Source organism: Eleginops maclovinus, chromosome 9 (assembly GCF_036324505.1).
Source record: "Eleginops maclovinus isolate JMC-PN-2008 ecotype Puerto Natales chromosome 9, JC_Emac_rtc_rv5, whole genome shotgun sequence".
Classification (NCBI taxonomy): Eukaryota; Metazoa; Chordata; class Actinopteri; order Perciformes; family Eleginopidae; genus Eleginops; species Eleginops maclovinus.
Window position 1 is genome coordinate 6,691,570 of NC_086357.1, and position 21,369 is coordinate 6,712,938.

The following is a 21,369-nucleotide window of genomic DNA, read 5'->3' on the forward strand; positions in this document are numbered from 1 at the left end:
TTGTTGCCACCACAGGGAACTTTCCACAGACCCAGAAACTAAGTACAGTACCAACATTAGGAGGAGACAAGGACAGTTCTTGTAATTTGGTTGACATTTCTTAACAAAGATGCTGAGTGTGTGTACTGCAATATAAGGGCGCGTGCGTAGAGTGTTTAAAGTTTTTTTTTTAAAAACACCACCAAATGCCAAAGTCGTTGAATCCTCCATAACTGAACCAGGAGTTCATTTATTCAATGTTACTTTGGAGACAGGTGCTATGGTGTATTTATTTTTGCTCGGCGTGTTTCCTGTTCGTGCTCATTGCATCCACCATCACAATTGTGCCACGGTCAATTTAAAGTGTTTTGTTAAAGCTCTGTGTTCTGTTTCCTTTTTGTGCAAACTCAAAATGCTGTGCTGGTTCTCCAAGCGGCTGGTCATATAAATCTTCTGAAGCAATTCTGAAGATGTAGTGGCAGCGCACACAGAATTCTACCAAATAGACTTTTGTTTTTTTAGTGAAGTCCGGTTTGTTTGAGGTTTTATAGCTTCATGGTTTCTGGAAATATTCGCCCAATGGGTCTGGTCCTTATCTGTAGGGACAACACAATGGGGGCTTTACTTTACAATATATCCCCATGCATGTTTGAGGTAAATCTAAAGCATTTAGGTCAAGTCAAATCAGTCAATGGTACATGATTCATCTGATTTGATCTGACTAAAGACTCCCAGTGAGAACAGAAGCTGTTTCTTTTTTAGTTGACCCAATAATTACTGCATTACGCGCACAAGTTGCTTTTGTCATGTTTTGTTTGATTATGATATACTTCTTTTATTTTGGTTTATTATGATAGATGATTGTGATACGCTAAACGGCATGATGTCTTTAAGCAGTTGACAAATCACAACAGAGCCGACCAGCTAACCAAGCATAAACTGGGCAGTGGTTCAGGCAGTATGAGAAAAATAAAGACGTTTTGGACAGCCAGTAAACATGTCACAGTAGAGGCACAAAATGTGATATGAACCTGATAATGAGCATAATAGGGTCCCTTTCTGGTTTGGTTGGGCACAATTTATATTTAAACTACTTTAATTTATACTTCCACATGTGTTTCCTGCTTTTTCTTACATTTAAGACTCATGTCTTAATGCTTTTTTTGTCATGTATATTGCGACAATACCAAATTTTAGAACGGTAAGAAAACAAAATGTTTGTCTATCGTTCAGTTGGGATAATCGCTATATCCCAGGGCCTGTGTGTCCTTTCGGTCCGTTGTCCATTGTCCTTTTTGCCACTGTCAAGATGTCATTTTGAAAATCTTGCATTTAATTTTGGAAAGAAAAATATCTTTGGTCAGAACATAAACATGTTTGCATTACAAACTTGTATGGATTTATGTAAGGCTTGTGTGAGTTTCTTGCTATGAAGTCAATCAAACAGTTTATTAATCCTGGGATTGTTTTTCTTCCAAACACACATTTCTGCAACACTACATCAGACATGGCTCTGAGCTAAGCTCCCTATTTGATGGAACAGAATGTCAGTATGTGGTTTGGCTGTCAGATGTCTGAGTTAGAGCGCAGTATTGAGCAGGAATGTGTTGAAAGTTATTTTGGCTGGGAACCTCCTGTAGGCGTGTCTCTAGACAGCTCTGTTCTCTGCCAGCGGGCGAGATGGGGCCCAAACACATTTATTTAATCGACAATCTAATTGATAGAAAAACAACCCATTATACTTATTCTGCTATGTAGATATTGTGAGCAGAAAACACAGCCTGAGGCTCCCCAGCCAAAGCCTTTTCTCTCTAAAATCACCCAGGGTCTTGTTAAATGAGAGTGACAGGCCTGACTAATAATCACTGTTAACGGATTAATATTTGATGCTTCATAAAAGTTGTGTCAACATCAACCGATCAACCCGTTATTTTTATTAATGAAGGATTTCCAAGTAGCCCACATGCAATTATGTAGATAGCAGTACATACCAGATTTTAACCAACCGCAGACTACTATAGAGATTGAAGTTGAAAGTGAGAAAAACTGTCACATTAGTGATACATTATGGCACAGTCTTTTATTACTATCTATATTGGATAACAGTCTGGCTTGTGTTACAGGTCTGACCTTTATACAGTATGTAACCTCGACTGAAACTATTCATCTTCTTTGGTGCATGAAAGCTATTTTATACATTTCCATTACATTTTCCTCCTGTGGAAATAGGATATGAAGTGAATTTAGGGTGCCCCTTTAATTACTGACGAGGCTCTTCTGGAATTCTTCATTTACTACCTGCCTGTCCAAAGATACATAGACAGCAGTTCAGGCTCTCAAGGGGATGATCCATTTTAGTTTCAATAACTTTATATTATTTTAAACGCTACTTTAAGGACATTTCTGGACCTAGTACTGTTTTTAAACCCTTCACTTTCTAGCCTGGCAAAGATCATCTGATGGAAAAATAAACACAAATAAATAAAACTATTGATATGTATATGTTTTTATTTTAGAATTATTTGAGATCTCATAACTGCCCTCAACTGAGAAAAGGACAAATGTTTTAACTTGTCATTTTTTGTAAACATGTATGTCACACTGTCTCCCAGCAGAATTCACTCTCATTGATGACCGTCAGAGTAACAAGCTTCAGAAGTTCTCAATCCTACTTGAGGAGTATATTATTCCAATTTCAACTTTGAGCCAGATTTGGATTGATTCGGTAACAGCACACTTTTAACTATGGGCCTGCAGACAGGTTGAAGGTCACTGTACATTAGATATTAAAATGGCCTCTCCTCCCCTGCAGGAGTTGCTGAAAAGCACATTCTGGAAACTTAAATATGTATTAAGGCCACTTCTGTACTAAACCTGACACTGGTTTTCCCAGCTAAGTTTCATTAATCTCTTTTCTGAGCTAAGGAGATTATGGGTGTTTCTTTAAGAGTCACATTTTTCAATTGGTCTGTTATGCATGATAGTTATTCAAATCTGCTTCAGGCTTTACTATGAACATACAAGTGACTTTTTTAGGGAAAAGTCTCTGATTCAAGAAATATTGTACAGCTGCTTTATATAAAAAAGAATATCTCTTGTAAAATTTCAGAACTTCTAGTGGGCATAGCTTGAGCATATAAATAATAGTAGGGGGTATCATTGTGCTCCACTACAGTGTGTTCCCATCTCAATCTTTTCAGATGCACGTAATAACATCCTCCAAAAAGTAACAGCTGAAGAGGCTAAAAAGCTTTCAGTGTATTGATAATGTGACCTATTTCCTTTCCAGTCACAATTTGCTGGAACTTTTTTCAAAGTTTGGGTGTTTTTGAAAGAAGTCCTCTGTGTCAGCTGCGGAGAGATTGAGAAATAAAGAGAGACGGAACATACAAAACTGTGAAAGCAATAACAGAGAGCGGGCAAAAAGAAGAGAAAGAGGATGGAGAGGTGCAGAGTCGACAGCAGGACTCTGGGTAATGAGTGTGCAGCATTAGTCATGAAGTGAAGAAGAGAAAGAGCTTTAGGGGATGAAGGGAGGGAGGGAGGGTGGGAGGAAACAGCAGGAGCTGTAGCCAGTACAATAGAGAGATATGAGTGGTACTTCTCACACCTCGGAGTAGTGTGCCATTCTGCAGAAAACATCATATACTTTTCTCTTTTGGTTGATTGTGACACTCAGAAGGAGTCACTCCAAACAAGCCTTGTGCACTTGTCGTGGCCTCAAGTGGCACTGCTGGTTAAATCGACATCAGTGCCTTTTACACTGCTAGATTACTTTCCCTCTGTTTTACTGTCCCATGTTGCTCGCTCTTTGTCAGCAATCTCTGCAAGGTGTTTTTTTGTTGTTGTATTTCTTCCTGTGAGATGCCCTGCCTAAGGGCACTTTGACAGTGAGGGTGGTTCGTGTAGATATAAGCGTGCCAGAGTTCTTTCTCTGTGCTCTGCCAGAATATATATGTGTTTTCATGATGGGGACAACATGATGATAATAAATAATCCATAATATAATGGAGTCATAGCATTCAGTAACATCCATATTCCATTCTCCTTTTTTTTAATGAATGATTGTAGACATGTTTTAAAGGTTATATATGCTGTATATTGGTTAATAATGCCTCCCACAAATAAGATTCCTACTGCTCAACCAACCAACCAACCAACCAACCAATGACTAAGTCAATCGATCGGTCTATTGGTCTGTCGGTCTGTCGGTCTGTCGGTCTGTCGGTCTGTCGGTCGGTCGGTCCTCTCAATAATGTAATGTTATAACAAAGAAACTTTATACATGTACTGACAGATCAGGCTCTTTCATTAATAATTTCTGTAACGGTAATTACAAAAGGGCAGTCGGCCATAACAGTAATCCTGGAACGAAGAACAGCAGAGTATACCTCAAACCTTAAATAGGGTTTTGATACATTTAAAGTGGTGTGTCACTCTTACAATTATATTATTCCTTAAGAACCTAATCAACAGGTTTTGTTATTAAATAAAGGAATTATGTTCCTGTTCAATGTGCACGCATTTAACTGGGAACAGAACTTCAGACTGTTTTATATGAGTGTGCAGAAACACAGACGTTAGATCAGGATCCTTTAATTTCAATGCACAGAAGGACTTAGCAGCCACACTGGGAGGATCCTCTCAGAGATGCAGTGTCAAATAAAGCCATGCACTTTAATCTGTCTCCATTTCAAATCACTCACCCCAGGAGAATGACTGATAGAGTGTATGCATTTAAAAAAAAATCAAATCTTTTTGGTGACATTTTGACTTCACAGGGTTAGAAAACTGAGAGCAAACGTGTCACTCAGCAAATTGAACACAAGCTGCCACAGATCTTTGTGCTTACAGACAGTAGTATTCATTAACATCAGTCTCCAAATGATCCAGATGTCCCCCCTTTACAAGTGCAATTAATATCTGATTGTATTAACTATGAGTATGTGTTCTTATGGTTGTCAGGTATTACCCACACGTTGTTACGACTGAGAAAACGGGATTGAACTCAAATGCACGACTCACACCGGTTTTAACAAAAAAGAGGTTTATTCAAACCAAAGATCCACTATGATGGACAAAAAACAGCATCAACACAAAATCCCTCTTAAAGAGGAAAAAACACTGGGAGCATGAAAAAAACAAAAGCAACTGAATCACGACGTGGCTCGAAGCTCTGAGGCGTATTCGTGGCTTAATGACACTGGTAGAAATTCACCATGAACAAACACGAACTGGCACAGGACAAAGGGCGACGAGGACAATAAATACACCAGGTAATGGGGAACAGGTGAAAACAATCAGGGGCGGGGCGAACAATCACAGGAGAGGGATTCTGAAACGAGAGGGAAGGTTAGTATTCAAAAATAAAGGGAAAAGTCACAAGACCAAAACACTTAAATAAACTTAACATAATTTCCGAGATATGACACACGTGCAAAAGAATTGAGACAAAAAGTGCTTACACAAGTGAAATGTTACGCACCCTCCTGCTGTGTGGATGTGCTATGACCCATTTATATTATTTGAAGTAGAACCCCATGGTTAAATTAAATTAATGTAGGGTCCAGTTCTCTTCTCTTTTTACTATTATTTGTATTTATTTAAGAAACAACAACACACAACAGTTGGCATGAGCATTTGAGTCCATAATATGGTAAAGATTTAGACACAGAGGCTAATTATCTGCAGGCCTTTAAAGAAATCATGCTAGGGCACAGAAAAACCACATGAGCACAATGACAGCACATAAGCAACATTTAAGCACAATTACAGCACATTGTAAAGCACAAATGCCCAATTAAAAGTGCTTTAAAACAAACCCACTAACAGACACAGAGGCACATTCATAAGCAAAGTTGGCAGAGACAATTAGGAGAAAAAAGATTTAACCCCTACTCGCTTTTATGACAGCATGGTTAACCACAGACTTGGAGAAGTTTGCAGAGGTTTTATTTTCTTCCAGGTATGAGCTTCCCGATAGGACAAAGCTGACTGCCCAGAGGGACTGTTTCCTTCAATTATTTAACAATCACCTCTGGTAGTATGAGTTCAGATTTTTTAATTCATTGAGCAAAGGGGGCCAGACCATGAAGAATTTTATACACGGGTAAAATATGTGCACATCCCATCATGTTTTGGCAGTTTAAACTTTTTTTTTTTTAGTACAAATCTTAGTGAGGATTTGAATTTGTCTTTTTAACCAATGTTTTTACAGCCTAGTAATAAAAACGTTCAAGAGTTTTGCTGCTGGTCGTGTTAATATGTCTATAACTCAAATGGATCACACTGTGAATCATAATCATGACACAGAAGACCCAGATTTTCTATTGGGTCTGAAAAGCAGTAATTTATTATTGAGTCTTCCTTTTATATTCATGTCTGTTTATGTTTGCAATGGCTTTGTATAGATTGAAACGGCAAGACAACGCCACCAGCACTTCTTATTTGCACTGATTGGCTGCTGTCAGAACAAAGAAATCAATGTCAGAGCAGGAGCCAGAGCAGGAGCCAGAGCAGAAAAGTACACACAATAATAGCCACAGGCATTTTTGGGATCAGTGCAGCTGCACCACATTGTAAGTTCAATCACAGAAATAAGTCTTTAACCTGTTATTGACCCACATAACAACCATTAGCTGCTTGTAGCAACCATTAACAGCCTTTTAGAATGACTATATGGAACAAATCCATCAATGGTTACTGATTGGTTGTGGTAAACTATAAACGGATAGTTCCTCCTCTTGATTTTGATTGAAAGGGCAGCATTCAAACCTGCAATCTCAAGTCCCCTTGAGTGATACAGGGACAATAACTAACAATACCTTAAGAAAGCATGTATGTGATCATTATTACGTTTTAACTCTCTTGATTTAGATAAGGGCTCTTAGTTTCACACTTCAAGCCCGATAAAGAACCTAAAAAAAAAGTTAGCATCAAAAATGCATCTCCATAGTTTAGCTGCAAGGTTGGCAGCTCTGTCGCTGCCTGGCATAACCTAGTTTGAATTTAGGAGTTAAGTTATGCTGTAGCTATCAACGTAGCGCAGGTCAGTTTGTGTAGCTTATTTGTTGAATTTATGCAACAACTTCTGACGACTCATGCCTGCTTGTGATTAATATGAGTAGGGTAGCCACAAAGTTAGCAACAGCTTTTGCTAAGGTTTACTTAGGGTGGGCTGACCTTCGAGGTGGACCGACCCCTGCAGTCCCGACCTAAGGCAAACATTGAAAGCGTAAAACCAAATCAAGATGGTAGAGGAAGCTAGAAAAAACAACAGTACATGCAAGCAGATTCGAACTAGCCTTCGGTATGTATGTGTTATGTCAAGGAACCTACTGTGTCTGGCTTTGTAGTTGAATTACTATTACATGTTTCCAGTGGTGGGCCGTCAGGGCCAGCAAGGCCTTCTCTGCTGGCCTAAACATCATCAGAATGTAAATTAAATTTTGATATATTTTTTCCACAAATACGTATTAAATTATTCCCCATAGTCTATTCTCTTCATTTTATAGCGTTCGTCTTGGCTGCGCTGCTTCCAGCCTCAGAACGAGATTTGGAGGGCTGGCCTTTATGTTAGAGCTTTTATCCAATCATATTTCAGCCATAATGTGTTGCTAGGGTCAAAGAAATCTGCCCTTAGGCCTTCAGAATCAACAGTGCGGGCGCCTGTAGCTTAAAGTGAACGCAAACAAAACTGTGGCGTTAACCAATCAGATTTCGAGGTGGCGACAACGGGCCAGCTAGCAGGCGTACGCTAACGTTAGCACGTGCACATCTTCTGATTGGATACGCACTATTGAGAGGCAGAGCTAGGCAGTAGGCAGAGCCATACAGTCTATGGGCAAAGCTAGCAAACAGAACTAGAACTTGAGCGAGCTAATTTGTGTAGATTTCTACAAGCTATTTTTTTCAACCCACAATGGCTGAAGGAGGAGAAGAGATCAATTTGGTAGAAGATATAATTACAACGCCATTTTCAAAACGAACTTTTCAAGTAAAGCTACACATCTTGAAAAGGGAACGACCAACTCCAACGCTAGCGAGCCTAGCACAGCAGGGAAACTACGAGCGGTACCCCTGGCTCACAGCCTCCGAGAGGCACTGCAAATTGTACTGCCGGGAATGCCTGGTATTTGCAACTGATCGGTAAACAGGAACTTTCATTTATGGGACACGATGAAAGCGCCGAGTCCAGAAACAGAGGAAACTACGTGGAGCTTCTTTCTTTTCTTGCTGAGAACAACACAGATTTGCATTACCACCTGTACACAAACAACATGTTTACTGGGACGTCAGGCAAAATACAAAACGACCTGATTTATGCTATTGCTGAAGTGATGGGAGAAGAGATCAAAATGAAGATTAAAAAAGCACCCTTTGTCGCTGTTATGGTGGACGAGACGTCAGATGTGGGTAATGTAGCACAGCTGGCACTTGTCCTGCGTTATGTGACAGACACAGGTGTCAAGGAGCGGTTTGTCAGATAATCTGATTAATTAAGTTAACTGTAAATGCTGATGTATTGATTATAAATGCTTCAGAAATATTAATATAACTCTGTTGTACTTGACTATGTTAATGTGATGCAACGCCCGGTTATACTGCGTTTCTGTCTAAATGTATAGTTTCTAGAGCCATGGCGTTCAAATTCAAGTTAATTCAGGTAGGACTGTTTAGGATATCACTGAAGGCCTAGGTGTGAAATGCACGGCCCGCCACTGCATGTTTCTACTAAAAGTCCACCAGACTTAAATCTTCATCCACAGCTGACAAACTACGCCTGACAACGTCAATTAGCCCTGGTGTCATACCTAACAACGCCAATTAGTTGTTGTAAAATCATTGTAAATGCTGGCCTCCCAGACAGAAAGTACTTTAAATGAACATGGTGTTCACCTTCATTATGTTTTGCTTCATAGGGCAGGTTAGTTTGCCCAGTTTTGATCCAACAAAAAACATTCGAGAAATTCAATGTCATTTTTCCCATCCTTCCCTCTTCTCTTTAGAGCGGAGGTCGCACACCTCATGGCCCATTTTCAAAAAAAATGTTACTTTCACATTTTGCAACATTCTCTTGCACTATTTTATTTCTATTTTGCTTGTCTTTCACTATTTTGCTTGTCTTTCACTATTTCGATTGGTTTTATTTGTTTTATGTTCTATTTATATTCATGTTGCATTGTTGGAGGAGACTGAGACTTCAGTTTTTCATTGCCATATCTACACTGTAGCTACTGCGCATATGACAATAAAGCATTTGAATCTTGAATATTTTCAAATTGAATAGTATTATATCACTCAAGGTAGGAGTGGACTGTCATTCATTCTTCATTTTATGTCATATGTCGGTTGTTGGCATATTCAAACCTTTTGTATTTGACTGATGCTCCTGTTTGGCGTTAATTGCTGTAATCATTTAAGCAAGTTCACTGCCATTAGTCACGGGTGGTGTTGAAAATGTTTTCATGATGGCTCACACTAAATATAATGTGTATCATATTTATAGCATGTATATTTTTTCCCGAGGGGGACTGTCTTCTTTGGGAAGTTCCCTGTCTGGAATGCAGGGTGAGCCAGGTCTTGTTTAGCCTCTGGAGCAGGTAGAGGTTAAGTATTTTGCTCAAAGATACTCAGGAAAATATTGCCTCATGGGGGATTGAAACTAGAATTACTGCACCAACTAGCAGTCCACCCTACAGTCCTGGGACCTGATATAGCAAATTAGTTTTTCTCAAAGTCTTTTTCGAGCAATAGCACTATCCATCTCCCGCCTGGAAGTCATCTTTCCCTTTAGCCATTTGAACACCAAAAATCCTCCAAAGGCCAGAGAGCATCACATTTGGAGAACAGAGAGATGGAAAGGAAGGGAGAGGGAGAAAAAACAGAGGAAGTGAGGTATCTGAGAGGACTAAGCTTTATTATGATAGGAGGTGATAAAAGACACATTATGAAGGATGAATGAAAGCTGCACACGCAGTAAATGTATGAAGCTGAGCATTTTGCCGTGCAGGGAGTGTTACTACATGACAAAGTGAGGCAGCATCGGTTTATTGATGCCATTGGCAGAAATTCTCTAAGGTAGCACGATAAGGGTTATCCTTAAAGCGATTGGCATCTCGTTGCACACTTGTGGCATTGATGAGAGGGGCTGCTGATGACTTTAATCCACTGAGTCTATACAGTCTGCTTTTAATGAACTTTAAATTGTGCTCAGGGGGAATTATTTTCACCATATATCCTGACCGGAGAAATTTAAATTTGTCAGACAGTCTGATAACGGTTCGACACACTTCAAATCCCGTAAATATAGGCTCAGGAAAAGATGAGAAGGATTTATTCACAACGTTTGTGAGATCTTGCTATTTCATGAACATTTAAGCAATTCTGTAAACAAATTTCAAACTGTGAGATTGCTTAGTAATAACCCTTAATCACAGTTTCACATTAAAACAATAGTTTTCACTGTAGACTCCTGTCTCCTTAGAATGTTCCCTGGGCCCATGCTACATACCGATCTGCATAGTATACCTATTCAACAGTATACCGTACCAACAAATGACTTTGACTAGCTGTAATTAATATTTTTTATGGATCACATTAGTGTTTGTATGGGAAAGGTGTTGCTGCAGCTCATTGGGTTGCTCTCACAGCAGTAGCTTAACTGTTTGGTTTCAGTCACTGCCCTCACATCCCTGCTCTTTAGCTGCAGCAGCTGTCAGTGAGTGAAGAGCTCTGATAAGCCACTGTATTTACCTGCCCAGCAGCAAACAGCAGACTTATTTGGAGACTGGCTGGAGTCTAGATGAGCATGTGGCTAAAGAAACAAACAGTATACTGTACCTCACTTGAGTTGTTGGAGAAAATAACAGAGCTAAAGGAAAGTAAATACTAGGCTTGTATTAATCTGGTGGACACGACAATACAAATTAACACTGATGTGAATTCTGGATGTGTAAAAAAGTAACGGATTGCTACCCCATATACTATTAATTTAAAGAGGAAAGACTGTCAATGTAAAAAAAACAAGTCATGCAGGTTAAACTTCTCTATACCATCAGAAAATGTCTGACTCTTCAGGGTTCTGCATTAATTAATGAGTGCCAATTAAACTAAAAGAGAAAGCCAACTCTCTTTCTTGAGCAGTAGTTAAAAACAATGCCGAACCAATGTCAAGCATTGTGTTTTCCACTGATTTTCCCATTCCTCAGTGATAATCCTAACTGGTCATTTTGTGGTAAATATTGGTGGTTTATAAGCGGCTCAGAGAATAGATCTGAATGTGTAGTCATCTCACTGCAGAGCTGCACTTTAAGGCCTGGGGGGACTCAAATGCAAAACAAACAGAAGACAACCGGTCAAGCTGTAAACCTATTTATAAAGCTGCAGCCAGGAGCTAAAAATATCATAAGGCATAGGACAGTGGCTGGAATAATCAGTGCCTGGAAACAAAGCGATCAGCAGCAGAAACTGTCTTGATATGTGTATAGCTACAAACTAAACATGCCTAAATCTTCCCCTACTGATTTAATAAGACATCTGTGTGTCTGTGGTCTTCCATCTCGGAGATGATTAAAGTGGCCCTATGCTTTTTGGGGTTTTTCCTTCCTGTTGTGTGTTATATAGGTTGTTGTGCATGTAAATGGTCTGCACAGGCTAAAATCCCAAAGTTATCTCCAGAGGGAGTTTCTTCCCACTCATCCCCCCTGCCCGAAACGCCTCCATTGGACTACTTTGTTAACTTCTATTACATAGTGACATCCCTATGTTACACTCGCACTTTGTTTTGTTGCCTGAAATACACACCAGAAAAAAAATAAAGAGGCTGCCAATGATCCGTGGCCTTGCTAAATGACTCTTCAACACTGGCTAGGGGAAAACTGGCACGCTTTCAGCTACCTGTCAGCACTCTATACTTTGGTCTGATCTGGACTTGAACCGGCAATCCCAAGTCCCCACAGACTGTGCTACTGATGCATATTGATTCATAGTTTTTGTTGGGTTGATTTGTTAGCATCCACAAAAAGGTCTCTCTCTTGCTGCAGTGTGAAGTGAAAGTCCAACGCTCAGGTAACTGGGTCGTCCTTCCCTGACTGCAGCGTAACAGAGCAGCGTGAAATGGTGATGCACAGCACCTGTGTTGTCTGGCTGCGGATGATGAAAACTCCTGCATGGCTGTCAGCTGCGGTCAGCGTCTCTGCTCTCTACTCTCTGATCTCTACTCTAGTGTCCTCATCTAAGCAAACATTCTGCAGCTGCATCTCGGAGTGCAGAGGGATATCCGTCTCTTGTGCTGCCTTAAGGCTTTCAGGAGGGATGATGTTGGTGGGAAACAACAGTCAAAAGTTTGCAAACTAAGAGTGATAATCTGTTTTATTGTCTCAATATGCCCTTATGTTGTGATAAAACTCACAAAGAGTGAAGAGGAAAGACGTTTGAACATTCAACATGTATGCCTACAGTCCATGGGACTGTTAAAGAGCACATGTCCATATAGCGCCATCATCTGAGTACCAGCATCTTTTTTCAGTTGATTCCAATGAGAACAGAGCGAATGCTGTTATATGAGGCCGCCTCGAGAAATAACGATGCACTTAGCATCTTATTTCTGAGCACTCCAAGCATCTGAGTTGATAATAACAAACTAATCACAAAAGTGCTGGTGATGTCACTGAAAACAATTGGAGGAGAAGGTTGATTGTGGTCTTTCAGAGGGAATCGATCTAATAAAAGACCAAAAGGCCTGTTGTGTGGTAGCAGATCAGTCGGTCAGATACTGAGTGTTGCTGTTGGTGACTGTGTCTTTTGTCGCAGTACACGGATTAACCTTCACACTCTACAGCTGTCAACCTGCCATCATATTATACACGTTTTTATACAACATGGTTTTGGTGTATACTTCCTCTGCTAACTTGGGCCGCTTCATACAGCTGTTATCTGATTGGTTGCGTGTCAAAAGGACAACGTCATTCAAGGTCGAGGTTGAACACATTTGCAGTTTAAGGGCAGCGCTTGGCAGCAATTTTGAGCGGTACACGCGATGAGGGAAGCACTTCTGACCTATTTGGGCATCACCGTTCTCTCCATAGAAAAACAAACATAACATCAACGCAGAACCGTTTTAGCATCGATCATGTGAAGGCAGATTCAGACTGAGCAGTGACAAGCCCATTTATACCAAGTGTTAGGGCAAGCATAACATTAATATTTGGTAGCACAAACAGATAATGAAGTTCAAGATGGTGATGCTAATCTGTCATATAGCGGTGAAATGTTTATTGATTTATATTTGTCATAGAAAAAATTAAAAAAGTACCTTTTGATGCAACTCAGGGAGGCTCTAACCAGCGCATTGCGGGCATCTTTATGCCAGAAAAAACTCTATGTGGACAAGCCCTAACATAGTCAGTGGTGGAGATTATCCGCCATGCAAAAAAAGCGGGTTTGAAAGAGCAGTTAACCATTAATGTGGAATAAATCATCTAGACAGTGTTGTGAGCCAACCCCCACATATGTCAAAACTTCAAAAGAAGTCGACATGTTGTAGATCGGGAGAGGGAAGTCTCTGAGATGCAATTACTCTGCAGTGGAGCAGCGTTATTCTTAAATATCTCTCGTTTCCAGGCAGTGTGCAGGTGGCCCTCACTGTAACTGAGTTTTGGAAGTGACCTGTGTGCTGGTAGTATTAGGGAAGCCAGTAGGGTTAGGGCCCCTGACCTGACTCAGTGGCCCTTGGAGTGTTGGGGACATGTGTTGGCTGCACACGGCTGTTTCCGCGGGAGGACGTGACCTAATAGCCATAACTGCCACTTTCACTTCCAGTCTACTATGCATGCTTTCACGCACTGCAACCTTTTGTCCCAGAGCATGTGCTGAGGCAAATGTTTAGTGAGGTGACACTCTGTGAATAGACTAAAAACTAAGTTGCCTGACGAACTAGCAATGTTAAAAAGGGTTTACATATTAGCTCATATAGTAATGTGCGATATAGTTACTGAACGTGTGCCTGTTAGTCAACTTAAAACCTCAAAGTGAGATTAAGGGAAATAATGGAAAGGTTATTTGAATATCATTAAGGATGATTTATTCTCTGATTATAGGATTTTTTGGTGTAAATTGCAGTCCTACATCTTAAGTTTAATTTTGCCATAAATTGCGGTTTGAAAACTGAAAGTGGAAAAAGAATAACTATTATATTACATACCGAACCCTATAAACATCTTAGATGATTTGTTGTATAAATATATCATCCAGTATCTACATTCTTTTTTTAACCTACAAATGTTATTTAGAAAATGTGGCCCAAAAATTGTGAATTAGTTATCAATGCTTATTCTTATGCTTAGTGTAACGCATCCGGACTTTAAACAGTTGTTTTCTGGTAAGTGGTGATTTGTAAAATGTGCTGTTCCTAATAAAGAGGTTTGAAGAAATTCTTTGACAGAATTGAAAATCATATGTAACTCTGGCAAGCAAAGTAAATCCCACCGAGCCTTTATAAATGACATAATAGCTGATGTATCATTGCTTTCCAATGTAATGTCACATTGGTAAGGTTGGTTTCAGTGCAGGCAGCTGAAGCGCATGGTTTATGCTAACAGTGGTTTCCTGTGTCAGACACTCCCTTAAAGCAGCTTTAAAGAGCTATAATATCCCCACGCCTCTTTTACTTGTGAGGGAGAACAGTAAATTCACTTCATCACAAGAGCTCACTTCAAAGGAAGATATATATTCTATATGTATTCTAAGCATGTGAACAAATAGCCACTGCTGTTACTTTTCAGGTGAGGACAATACCTGTTTCTACTCGCTGTGCTCTCATTTCAACAAGTTGATCTGGCGTGTTTTTCAGAAATATGTCCTCCGTCTTTAAGCCCATTATTATATTACCTGACTTGTTGATGATTAGATTTCAGTGGTTCCACGTAGTTATCACGCCTCTGTGGGCTCTCCCCCCTCTACGTGGAATACCTTTCAGACAGGCAGCAGAACACGCTGAATGCCGCAGATACGTGACGATATCCAATGCAGTATTTTTGTAGTTCTCCCCCGCCTTCTGCTTTTGTTTTCCTGACTAGGTGCAGGGTATAATGTTACAGAAGGGATTACATAGATGGTGAGCATAATACACCAGGGCCTCTTGTTCACACACTAACAATATATTATGAAACTTTAGACACTGCAGCCCTCAAATCCCTCATGGAATCTGACGTTCTCTCACGGCCAAGGCCACAGAGGTGATTGGACACACAGGTCATTAAAGGGAGTTACCCCAGTGTTTTTAAATGCCAGGAGGGTGTTTTCTTCAACAGATACTTGTTTTAATGTGGGAGTTTTATCATTGGTATTTTTCCAGATAAAAATAGCTTACCACTAAACTGTTAGCACAACTAAGTGGAGAGTGATGGGTACTTTCTTTAAAGGTGGTACCGAAACTCGGTGAGGAACTTACTACTGGCAAGCCTAGGGGGATACACAGAACGAATTTCATGCTAGCTAGCTTGGTCCATGCTAGCACTAGCCAGCCAACATGGCTCTGCTAACTGCCAGTTAAAAATCCAGCTTATGTAACAAACCAGACCAAAAACAAGTGTATTCAATCTGACATCTATTTTTTTTTTTAGCCTCTTGACCTTGTAGAGATGTCTGTGTTGCCCGACTTTAGAACAAAGATAAGATTGGTTTCAGTTAATGCAGAGATGCTGCAGAAGTGGTACTCAAAGAGCACAACTTGACCCCAACTAATTAATATCATGTCAATCTGGAAAACATGGGAATTTATGATGAGTTTGTAGAGAAACACATGAAATATTCTTGTGAAATCCCCGGTACAACCTATATCAAGGTACATTGGCACAGCAATCACAAGCTTGAGTAATGTGTGTTTTTGTAAGGAAAGAGACAGGAAAACCTCTGACGTAGATACCTCTGCAATCAGAGCCAAGCCTTCAAAAGCTTTCCTCTTCAAGGATAGTGTGCAGCCGGTGTCCAGGGAGTTGAAGATGTTTGAACAATTACATCAGTATTTAATGGCAGAGCTGACAAAGTTCACCAATTTTGAAATAAATAAAAAATGACACAAAGATTAGGAAAGTATTTTTTGACGGAATGAAAGCTAAGTGAGGTTGGGGTTTCTTACTGTAAGAAGGCACCTAGGTCATCTCTTACTGGAGCCCAAACGAAAAATTGAGAAGAAGGCTGGGTGAAGCTGAGATGTGATGAGAAAGCTACAAAAAACATGATTGACCATACCTGCTACTCAAGCAAAACTAGTTATATCTAGGTATATCCGTTTGTTATTATTTTTGTGTCTAGGATGTGTCTGTTATAACAGCAAGATAATTGACAACCACTCAGAAAGTGTGTAGGCAGCAGAAAAGTAATTTTTTCAAATATTTAAAGAGGTTGCTTTAGAGGAGCCAATGAGTCTTAGGAAATGGACCTGAGATAAATGCTGAATGGGTTAGGGTTCCTTTTTTTAAAAATTGAAATTATTAGATTCATCAATGGGCAAAAATAAGCCAGATGCTTTTTGAACTAACGTGTCCATAGTTAATGATAATACATGAACCTGGCGTGCCGTAGAAATTGGGGCTATTCACACCCAAGTAAATACCCCAGGGAGACAAGGCACTCCCACTTTGGCCATGACTTTAGCGCATGCTTAGCATGATTGTAATGATGCTTTGGCTCTGAGGCATGACGCTTTAGGGCTTGAAAAGGTGTGCAACCTTGAGTAAATACATTCGTCCGGGGGTGGGTATAAATGAACAAATATCTTCTATGTGACTTTTATCGCCTGGATGCAAATAGACACTCGGAAAAAAATATAATTGGAATCCTTCGGAAAATAATGAAACTCTCAATGCCTGAAGACATACAGTTGTGATGGCTGTTCTAATCAAGGGCATATAAGAAGCTTAGATTTATTAGCGGCTATCTAACTGGACTTTTTTAACGGCTTATGGCGACAACTTTGCATTACATTTCAAAACTACTCTTGAACCATTGTGCAGTTGTAGGAGAGCTTTAGATGACACTGTGGCTGTTTTATCTCGAAAATAGAACAAACTGACAACCAATCAGAGTCATTTTAATGTTGCATAAAGGCTCATGATTAATGATCGTGAACACATGCAGCTCATTAGTTTTCATCAGCTCCACCTCTTCACTTTGTTAGCAGCAGCTGGACCGAAACTGTTTCTGAGTGTTGAGATTTCCAACCAAGCTTAAGTGCTGTCAATAAACATTAATGTGTTGTGTGTGAATTGGAATCACATCTACATCCAATCATTTATGCATATACACACACACACACACAGAACCGCACAACACTTCCATGCCAAATTTCAGCCTCCTTTTGCAAAATAATTGTAGCTGCCAAATGGTAGGGGATTTTTGGTGGATTAGCTGGCCGACAGAGCAGAGAATAGAGCTGCTGGTCGAGGTAAAAAAAAGAAAAAAGACAGACTGTAAATGTCAGTTCTCCCATGACTGGTTCAAGGTTCTTAATTGAGTAGACTGTGGGTTGAGGAGATGGAGGTCTTCAGTGCTGTCAGTCTTTTGTCTGGCTGGTGTGTTCTCTATCAAAGGAAAAAAAACAAACAGACTCCAGAATGTCTCCCTCTTTTTCTCCCTGTGTCCTAGATAACTTACTGTAGTTCTCTCTCTTTCACCGTCTCTTACGCTTTTACTGTCTGATTTCTTTTACTATACTTGTCTCAGTTTATTGTGTATCGCTAAATGCTGATGGTACAATGTCGAAATTGGACGCTGTCAACATCTTAGGGAACTCTCCACAGAGACACATTTTATCAGTCCTCATTTATTTTATTTGTCCAGCAGATTGGCAATTTAATGGTTTTCCAGTTTTGATCCCATGCTTTTTATTGTTATCGTATATTTGTAATCATCTTTTAATATCTTTACATTTTGTTACTAGAACATTTTCATACAATACAGGAAGTAGTTGGGTGAAATAGCTCACTTGACCTAATGAGTTCTTGAACAGTTTAGTTTTTGTTACAAAATTAACCAAAATCTAAAAACTGGGGTACAAAGGACATTTAAGCAGTGATTCACTTATTTACTTACTAAATGTAAAACGTTATGTTTTGACAACTTTGTTTTATTTTTTTGTTAAATCTAAAAGCATAATTGAAATGGATATTTAGCTTATTAACAATTAAGTGTAGGATAGCCTTAACAAATAAAAAGTAGAATTTGACTGTCCATTCTAAACCTTGAATTAGATAATAGAACAGAATACGCATAAAACTCTCTACTTGCTTGGTGTTTCTGAAGCATTAGGGTTTTCTCAGTTTAGTTGTTGGGTGATGGAGTGGACTTGGACCAGGAATGAACAGGCATGCTTCACTGTTTTTATATCACATGAACACAAGTCTGCACCCCTGCCCCCTGCCCACCCGCGCATGCCATGCAACTGGATGTTCCACATAATTATTCTCATCCATCACCCATACAGGCTGCACAGAGCCCGCTCGCCTTCACACGCTCTCACTGAGCTGCACACACACAGCATTTGTCTCCCTCAGTCACATACTGTGCTGTAGATGTGATGGGCAACACTGGGGGGAAACCAGTTAGTGTTGCGCTGCATATCACAATCTGAACACCCAATGACAGTATAGGGAACATCATGGTGCGTCAATTCCAGGACCACATGTCACATGCCAGACTGAAATGCCTTTTCTCCTCAAATCAGTGGACTTTAGAATGGCAGTCCATGACATCTAGTAAAACTGGATGGTACTGTGTGTTGTTGTGTGGTAGTTCTATGTACAGTATGTAGACACTGCAATGTTACAGTAGGCCCTGAGAGATACTGAAGTGGAAGTTCAAACTGATTTTCTGGAAGAAGCTCAAGTGGCAGTTACAGCCGGTGGAGCTGAGGACTTAGTTGAAATTCAGATAGAAAATGCAAGCAATAAAATAAATGAGAACTATCAGTTAATGCGTATTTCCCGAAAGAATATTACATGTTCTACTATAAAAATATCAATGCCTTTCAGTTGAAGTACAAACACTGAAAGCAGTTGAGGTAAAAGAGCAGAAAGAGGTAACGGTTTCTGAAAGTGGCTGAAGTGTCAGTTAGTGTTTAAGAACTTTTTGAAGTGCCGGTTAAGGTAGGCAGTAAAAGTAGCCCCTCCAATATTTGATATATATCCAGTGGAAGAGAGATGACTATCCCTAGTATAAGCTGTTCCCCAAGCGGCATGAGATTCCATTGTATGTGTCTTCTGATTAAAGTTATAAAGACCTGTGCAACTATCGTCCCTAATCTGCGTGGTCTATACATATATACAAGTGCAGGAAATTAACAGCACTGACACACACACACACACACACACAGACAAAATATAACAACAATATGCACCATGAAATGCAAAAAAGAAATCATTAAAACGGCTTGAATACCAGTTTCATTACATACCTTTTGAAAACATTTCTAGTGCCTTTGTATCAAAGCAAATTTGGGGATAAACTACAAAAAAATTACTGCAAGACCAGCATTTCTGTTAGAAAAGAATGTTGCCGGTCATTGTGTCTGCAAAGATGTCTTAGAGAAGTTCTGGTCAAATATTATCTGTGTTTATTATTGCGCTTAAAAGCAATTGATTGATTGTTTTGTACATTGACAAAAGTGGATTTGAGAATGTAAAAAAGGAGCTTGCGGCTCTTTAGCCAAACTGCAGATATTATTTTCCTCAGAAAAAAAGGCTCTATACAGGAAAGAATAGTTTCTCTACGTCCAAAAATATGCAGGTGAGGGGAATTACATCTTACGGGGGCACCCTGCTGGTTTATGTGTTAATGTGCAGCCCATGAACTACTCATTTGGAGAAGGACCCTCTGGCTACTCTGATGCAAAAAGTCAAATTTAACCTTTATAATCAAAGGCAAAAGTAGTGTGGCAGACACAGATAAGGGAGGACGGATGACTCAACAAAGTGTGACTTTCTTTAAACAATACCATGATCCCTCACTGAGCTAACATTTCTGTGTTTCAAAATGTCATACGCACCCTTTTTGTAACAGTGATATGTAAGAGCTTTAAAAGATAAACATTGTTTTCCTGCCGGTGCTTCAGATGATCCGACTGCAAACCACAGTTTTTTCAGTCCACGTTGTTAGCATGAAACTCAACTATTTCTGCATGAAGTGACTCATTTTGTTGCAAATCATTGAGCAGGTCGGTGCAAGGATTAATTTTGATGTACTTGCCTAATCTACAAAACAAGTCATATGAATGTAACTATTTAGTCTTCTGTCAAGAATGTAATTATCATGGTTGTGCAGCAGGCTGTGAGGCCTGCCGCGCTGAGCCTCGCTGAGTTTGAATAAAAGGAGAAATCCTGTTCTATCTGTCAAAAGCACCTTGTTCAGAATGATGGATAGAAGCCCCATCAGGCGCATAATGCTCTCTAAAGAGAAAAAAATCCTCCTTCATTTTGAAGCAGCAACGCCAATTACAGCTACAGCTCAGGTCTGCCGGCCTGCCCTCTCCTCCGCACAGAGCTGTGGTTCTGGAACACTGAGCACTGAAACCCTGAGTGAACACATTCAGATTGGACCGTTACCTCACATATTCATGCCCCTAGCAAAACTAATCTCAAAAGCACAAGCTCGCACACATCCACACAGGTATATTTAAAGAGTTATCTAGTCAACATGAGGAGGCCCTTTTATACTTTTTGGGGTTCCTCCTTTCCTGTTGTGTGTTATATAGGTTGTTCATGTCAATGGTCTGCAAAGGCTGAAATCCCAAAGTTCCCTCCGGAGTGAGTTTCTGTCCCACACACTCCCCCCCTGCCTCCAAAACATTGTACGTAATGGGCTAAGGGACGGGACATCTGACAGATCTCTTGGCAGTTGACCAATCACAACAGAGCGGGCCAGCCAACTAATAAGAGCAGACTGGACTCTGGTTTCAGACAGAGGGTGAAAAGAGGTGCTGCATCACAGGCAGTATGACAAGAAAATAAAAGACCTTGAACATTAAAGCAAAACTTTTAAAAGTAAGGGCACAAAATACAAATATGAAAGTATTTGTGTCAAAATATACTGAACGTTCCAAAGGTAAAATTACTTATTTTGTAAAGTTAGTGGGATGAATTTAAAAACCTAAAGTGGCTCTATTATTATGTTCATTTCAGGTTAATATTAGTATTTAAAGTCTCTACTGGGACATGTTTCCATGCTTTAACGTTAAAAAAGCTCTTTATTTTCCTCATACTGTCTGTGCTGCAGCACCTCTTTTCACCCTCTGTCTGAAACCAGAGCCCAGACTGCTCTGATTGGTTAGCTGGCCAGTTCTGTTGTGAGTGATTGGTTAACCACATATGCTGTCTTGCTCTGGCATGAACTTTG

At 39.9% G+C, this 21,369-nt stretch overlaps 1 protein-coding gene across 10 annotated transcripts in view; it reads left to right on the plus strand.

The window, feature by feature from the left end:
- ptprfa (protein tyrosine phosphatase receptor type Fa) overlaps nt 1–21,369 on the plus strand; it is a 185,273-nt gene that overhangs the window by 48,805 nt on the left and 115,099 nt on the right. The gene's annotated exons all lie outside the window — the stretch shown is intronic.